We start from the raw sequence: 12,741 nt of genomic DNA on the forward strand, positions 1-12,741 counted from the left end.
AGATTCAGGCTTCGGAGAGCTCAGGGTCTGAGCTTTCCGGTTATTGCTGCCAAGAGCTGGAATGCCTTACCTCTTGATCTAAGAGCGGAGCAATCTTACAGGGCCTTCCGTAAGCAGCCTAAGACACTTTTATTTTTCCAGGATGTGACTATGGCAAGACTCACAACAAAAAAAGACATTGGGCCTCATTACGAGGAAGGCGGTAAGGGGTTAACGGTGCGGTAAAGGTGCCGGGGCCGTTAACCCCTTACCGCCCCATTTCGGGGTCTGCTCACGGGACCCACTAAGGACGCCTGGTTTTTTACCAGGCATCCTTAGCGGGTCCCGCGAGCAGACCAGGATGCTAACATGACGGGCCCATTGTTAGCATCATCCCCATTCCTATTGAGCCCTATCTGGGCTGGAATGGGGATGTACCGGGTTCGGGTTTCCTGAATGGGGAAATACTGGGTCCTCCAAGGTCGGAATGGCCTGGTATTTCCCCTTTCAGGGAACCCGGTACCCGGTATGGGGGTAGCCATGCCGCAAAAAGCGGCATGGTTACCTCCATCCTCGTAATGAGGCCCATTATCTTTGCCTGAACTGCCTGTCGAATATGTGTTAACTTGCAGTCATAACTTTGCAACATGTAACCAGTGCCTTGATGCTATGTGTGCTTTATAAATGAAAAAATAAAATAAATAAATAAACCTGAAGCTCATAGAATCAAATCCTAGTGTACGTGATTCAGCCTGTTATGCTTGTATGGCTCATGTAAATTAGCGCTTTAAAGCACGGCAACTGTAGTGGTTATTATTCCATGGTGCGAGGCTAGGATTGCAACCCTCAATGCAGAGGAATACATTCTATGATGACCATTTCCAGATGCCCGTGAATGGGTACATAGAAAGATGCCCTAGGCTGGACTGACATATTTCAGAACAAGTCATCCTAAACGCCCTGTTGCAATGCAGGGTCAGTTGAGCAAAGGCAGCCATTTTAAAGAGAGTTCAATAAATGCTTGATCTCCTCCTGAAACTCAGCAGCAAACAATGCCCTGCGCTCATACCAATTCTTGCCACACCATGGGAATCCAGTTTATTCTGGATAAATGACCTGCCATTTTAGCAACTCTGCCCTTCTTGGGAGGAGGCCTGTTTAGCAGCTAAAATAGGCCAATATGGATCAGTTGATGCGTGACTGCCATCATGGTCTTCTGTAATAAACGTCTATAGAATTGTACATGGGAAACTATCGACAGCGGGAATATACTTCACTTAAGGGTTCAGAGTTCACTGTGAACAGCCCATGGCACTATATCTACCAGTTCTTGGTCGTGCCTCTTCTTTACTCCTGAATTCCCCATTTTAATTCCCCTCCTCCCTCTCCATTCCTCCCCCTTGCCCTCCCCTTCCAATCCAACTCCACTGAGGGACCTTCCACTTGCACACCACAGAGCACGAGCTGACACACACTCCCTAACTCCAGAACAATGCATGCCACTGCATATACCATGCTTAAAAGTCCACCTATTCACACCCCCTTCTTTCCACCTCTCTCGCCTCATGGAGACTCTAAACCTAGCAGCTATCCTAAATTAATTCCTGACAGGGTGCACTCATCCTCTATTGTTATTGTTATTAATGCTCTAGTCCCACCTCAAGCAGTGCCACTTCCAGCACACTTACAGGTAAAATGCACATGTCAGCAGTGTCTAATGCAGCCATTGTAAGAATCGCTCTAGCACTCACACAGTGGTCTCCCACTTCAAACAGTGTTAAATCCACCCTCTCAGAGGTTCTGTGTTACAGAACTTCTTGACAGTGCCACAAACTGCCTTCTCCTCTACTCCAATCCTGTGTCAGCATAGAAAACGCGTACAGAAACTTCATTCCAGAACTCTCCCAATGCACATGACAGTACCTTAACCACGGCATCCCATTTTGGGGCCTCAAGAATGACCACGCTCTCCTCCCATATCATCCCCCCACCCATCCTCCCTTCTTCTAGCCTGCTTGCCCCCCACCAACTTCCTAACCATTGTCAAAGGTGCATCTCTCAAGTGTTCACTTATTAATGCACGCTCCCTTGGTGCCCATGCCATTAGCATAGATGACGTTATTATTGACCATGACCTTGATATGCTTGCCATTACAGAATCTTGGCTGTATGATGCCTCAGGGCCACTATTAGCCATAGCCATCCCTCTTAACTAGTCCATTTTTATGACTGGCCGCATCAGTGCCTCAGGAGGTGGTGTGGCACATATTGCCAAATCCTCTCTCCTTCTCAGGAGCATTGACTCACCCTAAGTACCAGGGTACAAATCTCTCCTCCTGAAACTCTCCTTTCACCCACAGACAACTTACAAACTCCTCCTCCTTGATCGGCAGCTGAGCTCGTCAACTCAACCAGGCTCCGATATCCCCATTATAATCACCCCTTTTGTTAAACCCTTCACAAAGCTTATCATTCTAGGTGCCCTCCATCTGGGATTGAATGATTCGAGTGACAACAAAACATCCCTGCTTGTGCAATCTTTACATGAGATGAATTTCACACAGCTAGTAAACTCTCCTACTCACAGTAAGGCACGCATCCTAGACTGGATTCTTACCAACAACGTCACCCTTGAAATTTCCACCATCTCTCCGGATATTGGTCTGACCATTTCCTCATCGAATTTTTTATTCTACACTCCAATCCTCTGGCTTCTACTGCTCCTGCACTCAGCCCGATCTTGGTCCACAACACTCGCAAACTCACACATGAGATGCTTATGCCCACCCTTTCCTCCCTCCTCACCTCAACACCATCAGCTAACAACAGCCCAGAAGCCTTAGCACACCATTACCAACAGAGCTTCCTCCTTATGATGAATCAACATGCTCCCCTCAAATCCAAAATTCCCATACCACACAAACCCACTAACCTCTGATTTTCTGACGTACTTGTATCACTTTGTCGAATCAAGAGATTGAGATTCCTTGAGCACCTCTACCAAAAAAATCCCTACCAAGTCAACCACACAAACTTTGCTAAAGCCACTAAGACCCACAATTTTTTTTTTTCTGACAAGGCCAACTCTTACAATACCAGGATCCCAAATGCTAGCTCGGATTTGAAAGAACTGTTCTTCATCTTATGAGAATTTGATAATCCTGCCAGGCCCAACACACACACTAAGACTGACAAAGAATGTTGCACTACCATTCAGGACACCCTCGCCAACAAAATTGACTTACTTCGCAACAAAATGAAGGCCAAAAAATTCCAACTTGCGTCCAAAGGCCCTCCCCTTCCCACTATTCCTTCATCCAATCCCTATACCCCCATAGATACGTCACAGTTTTCTTTCTTCCAAGTCTCTGAAGGGTTCTTCCTGGAAACCATCCTGGCCCTCAAACCTTCAAACTGCAAGAGTGACTCCTGTCTGCCACACATTGTAAAATTGTGTGTACCCACGGTATCACCAATCAAAAGATACTTTGTGAATGCCTCCTTTAAGACCTGCATTGTTTCTAACTGCATGAAATCTGCTTGTATTACTCCACTCCTTAAAAACTCTCTCTTGATCCCGCCTTGTCCACCTACTACCGCCCAATCACCAATGTACCCATTCTGCTCAAAATACTTGGCCGGGTCGCCTATTTCCAAGTCCAACACTTCCTAGAATCCCAACATCTTCCTGGCACAAGACAATCTGGGTTTTGACCGAATCACAGTACTGAAACTGACTTGTTGGACCTTAAAATGAAGTTGGACAGCATCAGGGATGCAGGGAATCTTGCCATCCTCCTCCTCCTTGATCTCTCATTGGATCTCACAGTCTTATGTCCTTCTAATCTGTCCTGTATTTCATTTGCCACTACACTCAAGCCCTTCCTCTCATATGTGTGTTTACTCACACATCTAGATGTTCCTAATCATGCACTGCCTTGCTCATCTGCTGTATGCTCTGCCTTGAAATCAATATTTATAGTGCCTTGCTTGAATTTCGAATTTGGATGTGCCTTTAAATCTTTGCAGCCACCATTTCTGCTGCATTGTAGCGACTTGCTTGAATTTCAAATTTGGGTGTACTTTTAAATCTCTGCATCCACCATTTCTGCTGCACTGTAGGGCCTTGCTTGAATGTTGAATTTGTGTGTGCTTTTAAATCTCTGTGTGACTTGCACAAAAGTTGTAGCTAGTCGTGCTTTTGAGGGACGGCCTACCACCGGCCTAAGACCTTGCTGAACCTCCACCTGCCTCCCTCGGCTGCTAGGCTGCCTCATGAGTTTTGTGCATTGTGCAGCCTCTCCATCCTTCCCTTTTTTCTCCACTTCTATGGCGCTCTCCATCTCCTCCATCAATTCTAACTGTTACTCTATCACCTATGCTTCCTCTCCCATGAGGTCTGGAAGAAAAACATTTAAAAAAGGTCTCTTGGCCTCTAATCCTGGACTACTTATTGCTGACATCAAAACAGCAGATGTCCACAAACTTGCGGAACTCTCCCGTCCCCTGCACACCCAATTGTTATTTGAAAAACAATCAATTGTTCAATTATTATTAAAGTATATACAATAATATATTCTTGGCCCAATTTATGTTAAAAAAGGTAATTTTACTTCAATTGTATCTACCTATTGCTGACACCTATGTCAGTGCTACTTACAGACAGAATATCACTGATGTCCTCTTCACTGTCCCCTCTCCAGACCTATGGACCTCCCATCTGATCTCTACACTCTCCCCTTTTCCCTCTTCACCCATTAATGGTGGCACTGGATGGGAAGTACTCTTAGGGGCACTTCTTATCCTCTAGGTGCATCGTTAATGTCTATTACATAGGCACTGTCATGGCCCACAGTCCTCAAACCAATGTTTTTTTTTCGCTTTGACCGGTGTCTGCCGGCCCTCATCAATTTCCTGCTTTCTCCTGCTACTCCTTCTTCCTCTCTCTCTGCATCTCCTTCACCACGTCTGACGGGGGTACCACCTCACTGTACCCCTCCTCGGAAAACCTTCAAAGGTGGTGACTGGCTACAGTTAGCCACTCTGAATGGAACATTCTTCTGTCATCTGCCTCCTTCTTGAAGACTTTGATCTCGACATCCTCACTCTCAGCGAGATGAGGTTCAATGCCAGCTCAGTCATTGCTTTTGACTCCCTTCTCCCTGATGTCTACCAGAGCCTCTTCAATCCTCTGCCCAACTGACCTGGTGGTGGAGAAGCCCTGATCTTCCCAGAGTGGGTCCCTACCTCTCTCATACCCACCCAGCCCTACTCCTCCTTTGAAAGTCTTGTCTGCAAGCTTGGTGTATCGCTGACTCTCTCTCCCACCCTTGCTGCTATCTACAGGCTCCCGGGCCCTGTGTCTGTCTTCCTTTCGGAATGGGCTGATTTCACTGCCTCTCTTCTGACCTCTACCTCTAATCTCCTCCTCCTTGGAGACTTCAACATCCACCTTGACTCCACTGTTCATGCCTCTTCACTCTTCCATGATCGCTGTAACTCTCTCTCCCTCACTATTCTCCCCTCCGGCCCCACCCACTCTGCCGGACTCTCTCTTGATGCCTTTGTCCCTGCTGATCTCACACTCTCCAACCCCCTCACTGCCCCTCTCACCTCGCTTGATCGCTCTCTCCTGTGTTCTCATCTGGGACTTCTCGGCCCCCTAACTGAATCTCCACCAGCACTGCCAGCCTCCTTAGTGGTCATCCGACCGATGAAACAAGTGTCAGCTGCTGCATTTGCATCCACCTTCATTCCTCCTCCTTCCCCTCCTCTTGAGTCTCCCACTGATTCTGCCCATGCCAATCTTCATCTTGCTATCACTAACACTCTTGACATTCTTGCCCCTTTCATAAGAATCTGCCTGAAACCTGCCTCCAAGCATTACAGCTGGAATGACTCCAATTTAGATGCTCTGAAACGCAAGTGCAGAGTTGCTGAACAGAAGTGGCAGACCCCGAGCTCATCCTCTGACAAGCTGGCCTGTCACCCACTCCAAAGGCAAAACCACCATCTCTCTATTTGCTCCAAGGCAAGGGCCCTCATCCAGGCCTGGATGAGGCCTGGATCCAGGCCTCATCTCTGGAGCCTCTAACAACACTGCTGAACTCTTCAAAATCTGCAAGGAACTAGCCAATCCACCCGCAGTCTCCACCTCTCCTCTTCCTTCTCAGGCCCTCTGTACTGCACTGGCCACCCATTTCACCTCTACAACTCAGAACATTTTGACCTCTCTCTCTTCTTCCCCAGTCTCCATTCCTCCCCATGCCCCTGCCTGCCTTGGCCTCTCTTTCACTCCCACCCACTTTCTCTTCCATCTCACATATCACAAAGGACGAGATCTCTAGAGTAGTCCACTCTATGAAGGTCTCATCCAAACCGATGTCTCCCTGTTCTTCAACAACCATTATGGACAACATCTCCTCCCTCGCTCCGGTTCTTGCTGAATTCTGCAACCACTCCTTAGCATCTGGCTCATTCCCTTCCTCTCGCAAGCACTCTCTTATCCACCCCCTCCTAAAAAAGACTTCAGCTGACCCCTCATGTCTGGCCAACTACCGCTCTATCTTTAGTACACCCTTTCTTGGGAAACTCCTGGCGAAGGTGATCTTTCCCCAACTGACCCAACACACTGACCTTGCTGTCTGTTTACATGACCATCAATCTGGATTCAGAGCATCAAGAGGCACGCAAACTGCTCTCCGGAACTCTCCTGCTATTCTCATTCTCCTTGACTTCTCCTCCACCTCATAAAGCGGCTCCAAGATACTCTTGGTATCTCAAACCAGGCACTGGATTGAGTGACCTTCTTTCTCACTGACTGCCCATCTGAGGTGTTCCTAGACTCCTTCTCCTCTTCCACCACCCTCTCTACATATGGTGTTCCCCTGGGCTCTATCCTCTTGCTGTGGCTTATCAACATCTACCTTACCCCACTTGCTAACCTGATCTCTGCCTTCTCTCCTCATTTCCAGTGTTACGCAGATGACACACAACTTCTCTTCAAGCTCCCCTCTTCCTTCTCCATCATCCCTGACTGCCTGTCTGCTATTCAGTCTTGGTGCACCTCCAATGATCTCTGTCTCATTGCCTGTAAGACCAAGATCCTTCTTATAGGGACACCTGCTCCCTGTTTACTCTCCTACACTCTGGCCACCCTCTATACAGACTCACCTCCCTCTGCTTCCACTGAGGGCAGAATCCTTGGGGTCATCTTCGACTCCTCTCTCTCCTTTACTCCTCACATCTTGGACCTTGCCAAGAAGGCCCACTTTCAACTTCACCTCCTTAGAGATATTCTTCATTTCCTCACCTTCCCCCAGAAGTTAATGTCTCTAGAGCTCTGATCCTCTACAGGCTAGATTACTGTAACAGTCTATTCCTCAACCTGCCTCTCTCTTCACTCTGTCCTCTTCAACTAATCAAGAATAGGGCTGCAAGCCTTATCCTTGGCCTCAAGCCCTGTGACTGCCTCTGTCCAGCTCTAAAATCTCATCAATGTCTCTCACTTGCTGCAAAGATCAAATTCAAGACCCTTTGCATCATCCACAAAGCCGTCTGGGGCCTGTGTAGGAGGTTTTGTATTTTTGGGGCAAATTCGGAATTTGGCTGTATTTTCTTACCGTGATATTTGGGATGTAAACTGGTGGTAAACTGGCTTTACCACTAGAGATAGTTCAGTATTACCCTATTTTGGTGATAATATAGTGTTAGCTTGTATTGGCAGTAATTTTTAGTGGTATCTTACTTGTGTGGTATTTTCAGAATTACTTTATTTTGTGGTATAGTGGTGAGCATATCTTATTCATACTACCGCCCCATCATAAAAAAAACTTTGCTCTCTATCAGAATATCTGTTAGTCGCCTGTAGAGAACCCCCCAGACCTATCACATTTTCAGGGAACACAGTGAATGTATTCAGAATACAACATTTTGTATGTGGCTTGTATTACTGGCTTATTTACATCCAGTAATTTATGTGTCTCACCTGACACTGCCTTCTTTTCCGCATGCAAAGAAGGACTCATTCACACCCACACACCCTTCTACCTGGCAGATAGATATATCTATATACCTTTTCTTGTTTACTACTTTTAGCACTGGTGATAAAATGCTAAATACTTTAGCGCCTCAGCATGAACAACAAACCTTTATGATTTTCCTTTCCCTTTAAAATGACCAATAGACTTATGAAATAAAGCACAAAAGAAAAACTCAAAATGCTTTCAGTACATAATATATCACGCAATCATGATAACAAGTTTACATTATGTGTTGGTACAATCATTAGCTCTTACCACGTTTGTCATAGACTCGAGCCTACAAAACATAACAGAGAAGAGAGAATAAAAAAACGACAACAGAAAGAAGCACTTTGCATGGCAACTATGCATGGAGAAATCTGACACATTTTATATCAAAATACATAATTTTTTGTTATAACTTCAGCACCCTAAGCTAATCTAATTACATTAAATCCAGGGGTCAAGTCCTAAAAAAAGAAGTGGGGGGACTCATTAGCATAGCCAACAGGAAGTGACCTTACCGGAAGTGACGCCACCGGGAGTGGCATTGCCGGACGTGACATTGCCAGGCGTGACATCAGTTGTACTGTGTGCTTGTTATGCCGTACTACACAAATCTGGCCAAAGTAGGCTGCATTTCCTTTGGTGCATCCAAGCCAGAGAAAACAATAGTTGACACAGACTCTGTTCTGTTTCACTCAAACCCAAAAAACTTCTGCATACCGGCCATATGTCACAATTGTAAGATAGGTCATCAGCACTCTTTATATGGTCGATATTGAATCGGAGCTGGAAGGCTGATTCTCTCTAGCAGTCACCAAGCTGCACTGAGACCGAGGTTAGATCTACTGAGCACTTGCCATAATAACACCACTTATAGCTTGCTATAGAGTGCAATACAAATCAGGTGCCCTCAAACATAGGCAGTGAAAACTGGATGAACCAACACCAGGACCCTGAGGATATTACTCTTCTTCTGGATGATCAGGATGTTCTAAGTAGTAAGAGCACTGTGATGAGGTGCTGCATAAATGGCAGGCCAGGGAGGGTACCTAGGGCTGCCTTGCCACATGCAGGTACTACAAACACAGAGAACCCTTTATTGACATATGCAATGTCCTTTCTTACTGTCGATTAGGAACTTGTCAGAATCATAATCTATACCCCATGAAATGTATTCTTCTTATTCACAGAGCCCACAACTGCAATCAGTTGCTTCGGGTAGTTTTAGCAGAGAGTTACATTGCTAGCCATCTTTGCCAAAACAATTGTTGTTTGTCTGCAATGTAATGTTCAGTTTCTCATTTAACCTCAGGGCATTCAACATTTGACTTCGCCACTATCTATTGGCAGATTAGAAATGGCTATCATAGTGGGGCGAGTGACATTTAGGTCTGTCTAGCAAGAAATGTGTAGCTGGCTTTCACTTCACCTGCCAAAATAATTGTCTTTATCTGTAACATAGTGAACAGTTTTCTTTGGTAAACGCAGAGCCCAATATTTCAATCAGTTGATTAAGGAATGTTATGGATAAAATCACTTTGCACTGTCCCCATATTAAGTTCTCAGGCCAGCAGTCACTAATGTATTGACAGTCAAATACACAGTATGCCCCACCCAACACACTATTAAAGCTATTGTTACAGTACATATCAGCTCTGCCAAAGCATGTTATCTTCCTGCAATGTAATGTGCCTGAAATGCAACACAGTTGATCACGTAATGTTCAGACTACAGTCTACCCAAATCCCAACTTCCTGCAGCATTTTGCGACCATGACAATGCCAGGGAGGTGCTACAGAAATAGAGCATACAGTGCTGTAAACCAAGCACCAGAACGGTACCACATGAAACACACAGATCTGTGAAAAGTGCCCCCTCCTGGGCCTGCCCCCCTTCAAGTCAGTGCCACAGAACAAAGATAGAAACAAATTCAATGAAAGGAATGGTGGAGCAATGCATACTTGATCTAAAGCAGCCACAGGCTGCAACACTGTGGTTTCAGCAAAAAAAAAATCTAAATGAATTTTGCACTGTTTTACACAAAAATATTAATTAATGATTTCAACATCACCCCCTAAAAAATGTCTCGCAACTGCCATTACCTTCTGGTCATTTAAGTCTGAGTGAAAACATGTTCATACCATGTAAACATTGGGATTTTGCCAGCAGCTTCTGATGAAGAAACTCTAGGAAACATGGACACAAAATGTCCCAGAAAAAGCAGGAAACTTGCTGACCAAGAGGAAGTCTGGGCATTGGGACCACAAGGACTTCATCCCAGAGACAGCCAGTGCATACTGCAACTACCGCAGCCCCATTTAAAAAAAGCATCCTAGGGTGGAGTAGTACTGTTTTGCCAACACAATATTGCATGGGCATTTACCATGCAGAGTTTGGCACGCATCCCCTCCACACAACACAATCGCATGAAACGGGGCAGTGCACTCTCCCATGCCCCACGCTACTTCACGGTTTCCTGGAAGGTGTGAGGTTCCCTCTTCCACTCCCCACCTCCAACCCTCCACTTACCTCCTTTGGGACTTCCATGTCCCTCTGCATCCCGCACGGCACTCAGGAAATGGCCACTGCTGCACAGCCAGAAAGCCAGCACATCCTGCACACCTGGAGGGGTGGAAATGGGGCAACAGGAATCACAAATTCCAGTAAATCGTGCCCATGTCCCAACAAGGCATACATTTGGCGCAAGAGAAAGTTTGCTGAAGTAAACAGAATATGGTGCCGCTTTGATTATATGCCATTCTGCACTCTAGCATATTGTGCTTTAGTACTCAGATAGTGCAAACAGAATATGGTGTCACTCTGTTTATATTGCCATATTGCCTTCTATCATAGTGTGTCCTAGTACTTAGATCCAGCATACTGGAATTGGAAAGATGCTAAAAGTAGTAATATTGTTTTGCACTATGGCTGCTGCCATGTATGTGAACTCTAGAAGCCAAGAACACATTGCTCAGTCGCTAGCACCTATCCTCGACCCTAGCCTGCCAACCCCAACAAATATTGGGCCCACAAATCCATCCATATACTACAGGGCCCTAGAGACAGTATCTTACACCTCTCTACCATGTGCCAGGTCCAATCGAAATGACAGACTCCGCGCTAGATTAACTAAATTATATGAACCTCTGAGAAGATCCCTTCCGGCCACTAACCTTAAAACTAACAACAAGCCTAGCCTGAGACCCAGCCATTTAAAGCTGTCTCCACCATTGTGCATCTCGAATATGAATACCCATCAGCTCAATAACTATAAGTATAAGTCATGCAATAATAACTCTGACAAACCTATCCCAGTCAACAAAGCATCTGAGGCTCTCCCCCCTCAAAGGAGCGCTTCTCAATGCAAGATCGCTTGTCGCCCATGCTACCGACATTGCCAACCTAATCACTGAAGGCAATTTGGATTTCCTTGCAATCACGGAAACATGGCTCCATAATGCAGCAGGACCGACACGCATGCTAGCTATCCCTGATGGCTACACTATTGTGAGACAAGACCGAGATAACGCCCGAGGTCGCAGTATTGCCATTATTTCTAAAACCTGTCTCTGCCTTAGACTAGCCCCTACCCATCAGTCACAATCATGTGAAGTTCTCTCTGCCAAATTTCAGATAAATAACTCACAATCACTCACTATTCACTTAATACATAGACCGCCTGGCCCTCTTGGTACCTTTGAGGAAGATCTGCATAACATAATCATGAATAATCCTAAACCTACCCCGCAACTACTCCTATTAGGAGACCTTAACTAAGGTTTTAATGACCAAATGGATAAAAATGCAACAGATATATTCAACACAATCAACGCACTAGGCCTTTCCCAAAAAGTCAACAAACCTACCCACCTAAAAGTGAGAATACTGGATTGGATAGTGACTTTAACTGCTCAGTTACTATCTCTTCCATCCTGCCGTTATCGTGGACAGACCACTTTCTGGTGTCCTTCCACCTATCTACTATAAGACCCACTCCATTGGTTCAGCCAGTAGCGCCACCATGCTCAACTAGAAGCAAAATAAGAATCACAGTAGAGAAAGTTCTCCCTGCCATCCTGCCCACCCTCAATGCACTGCCAGAAAATCTTGATCCTAGCTTCCTTGTTCAGGAATTCATCCATATTATGCTCACCACACTGGACAAAATTTCCCCTGTCAAGCTCAGACCTAGCAAACCAATAGCCCATTTAAACAAATGGTTCACACCACAACTTAAAGACCTCGCATTTTAAAGAAAAAAGGTGAAACCAATCGGAGACTCTGCCCCTCCAGTGAGAACAAAGTTAAATTAACCTCACTATCCTCATTATAAGACGGAAATCTGCTAGGCAAAACGTCATTCCTACGATGAGAGTATTGCTAACTCCAATTCTAGTATGAAAGAACTCTTTTCCATACTCAAAGAACTAGAGTCCCCAATTGCTATACCCGATGTTTGCACCAAGGACAAAGCCTGGTGTACAGACATCCAACATGCCCTAGCTAATAAAATGAAAACACTCCAAAATAAAATTCAACAAAAAAAAGAAGTACTGAACCTGCAGCACTCGCATAATACCCTCTTGCCTAATGTCTCACCAGCGGCACACAAAACCACCTTCCATTTTTCTAAAATGTCTACCTTGGAGGTATGATCCTGTCACTGAAGCCTTCGAACTGCAAAGGCGATATCTGCCCAGCACAACTAATAAAAGATGCTGCCAGAGAACTATCC

The sequence above is a fragment of the Ambystoma mexicanum genome, chromosome 2q (genome assembly GCF_040938575.1).
Source record: "Ambystoma mexicanum isolate Mex_15411 chromosome 2q, UKY_AmexF1_1, whole genome shotgun sequence".
Classification (NCBI taxonomy): domain Eukaryota; kingdom Metazoa; phylum Chordata; class Amphibia; order Caudata; family Ambystomatidae; genus Ambystoma; species Ambystoma mexicanum.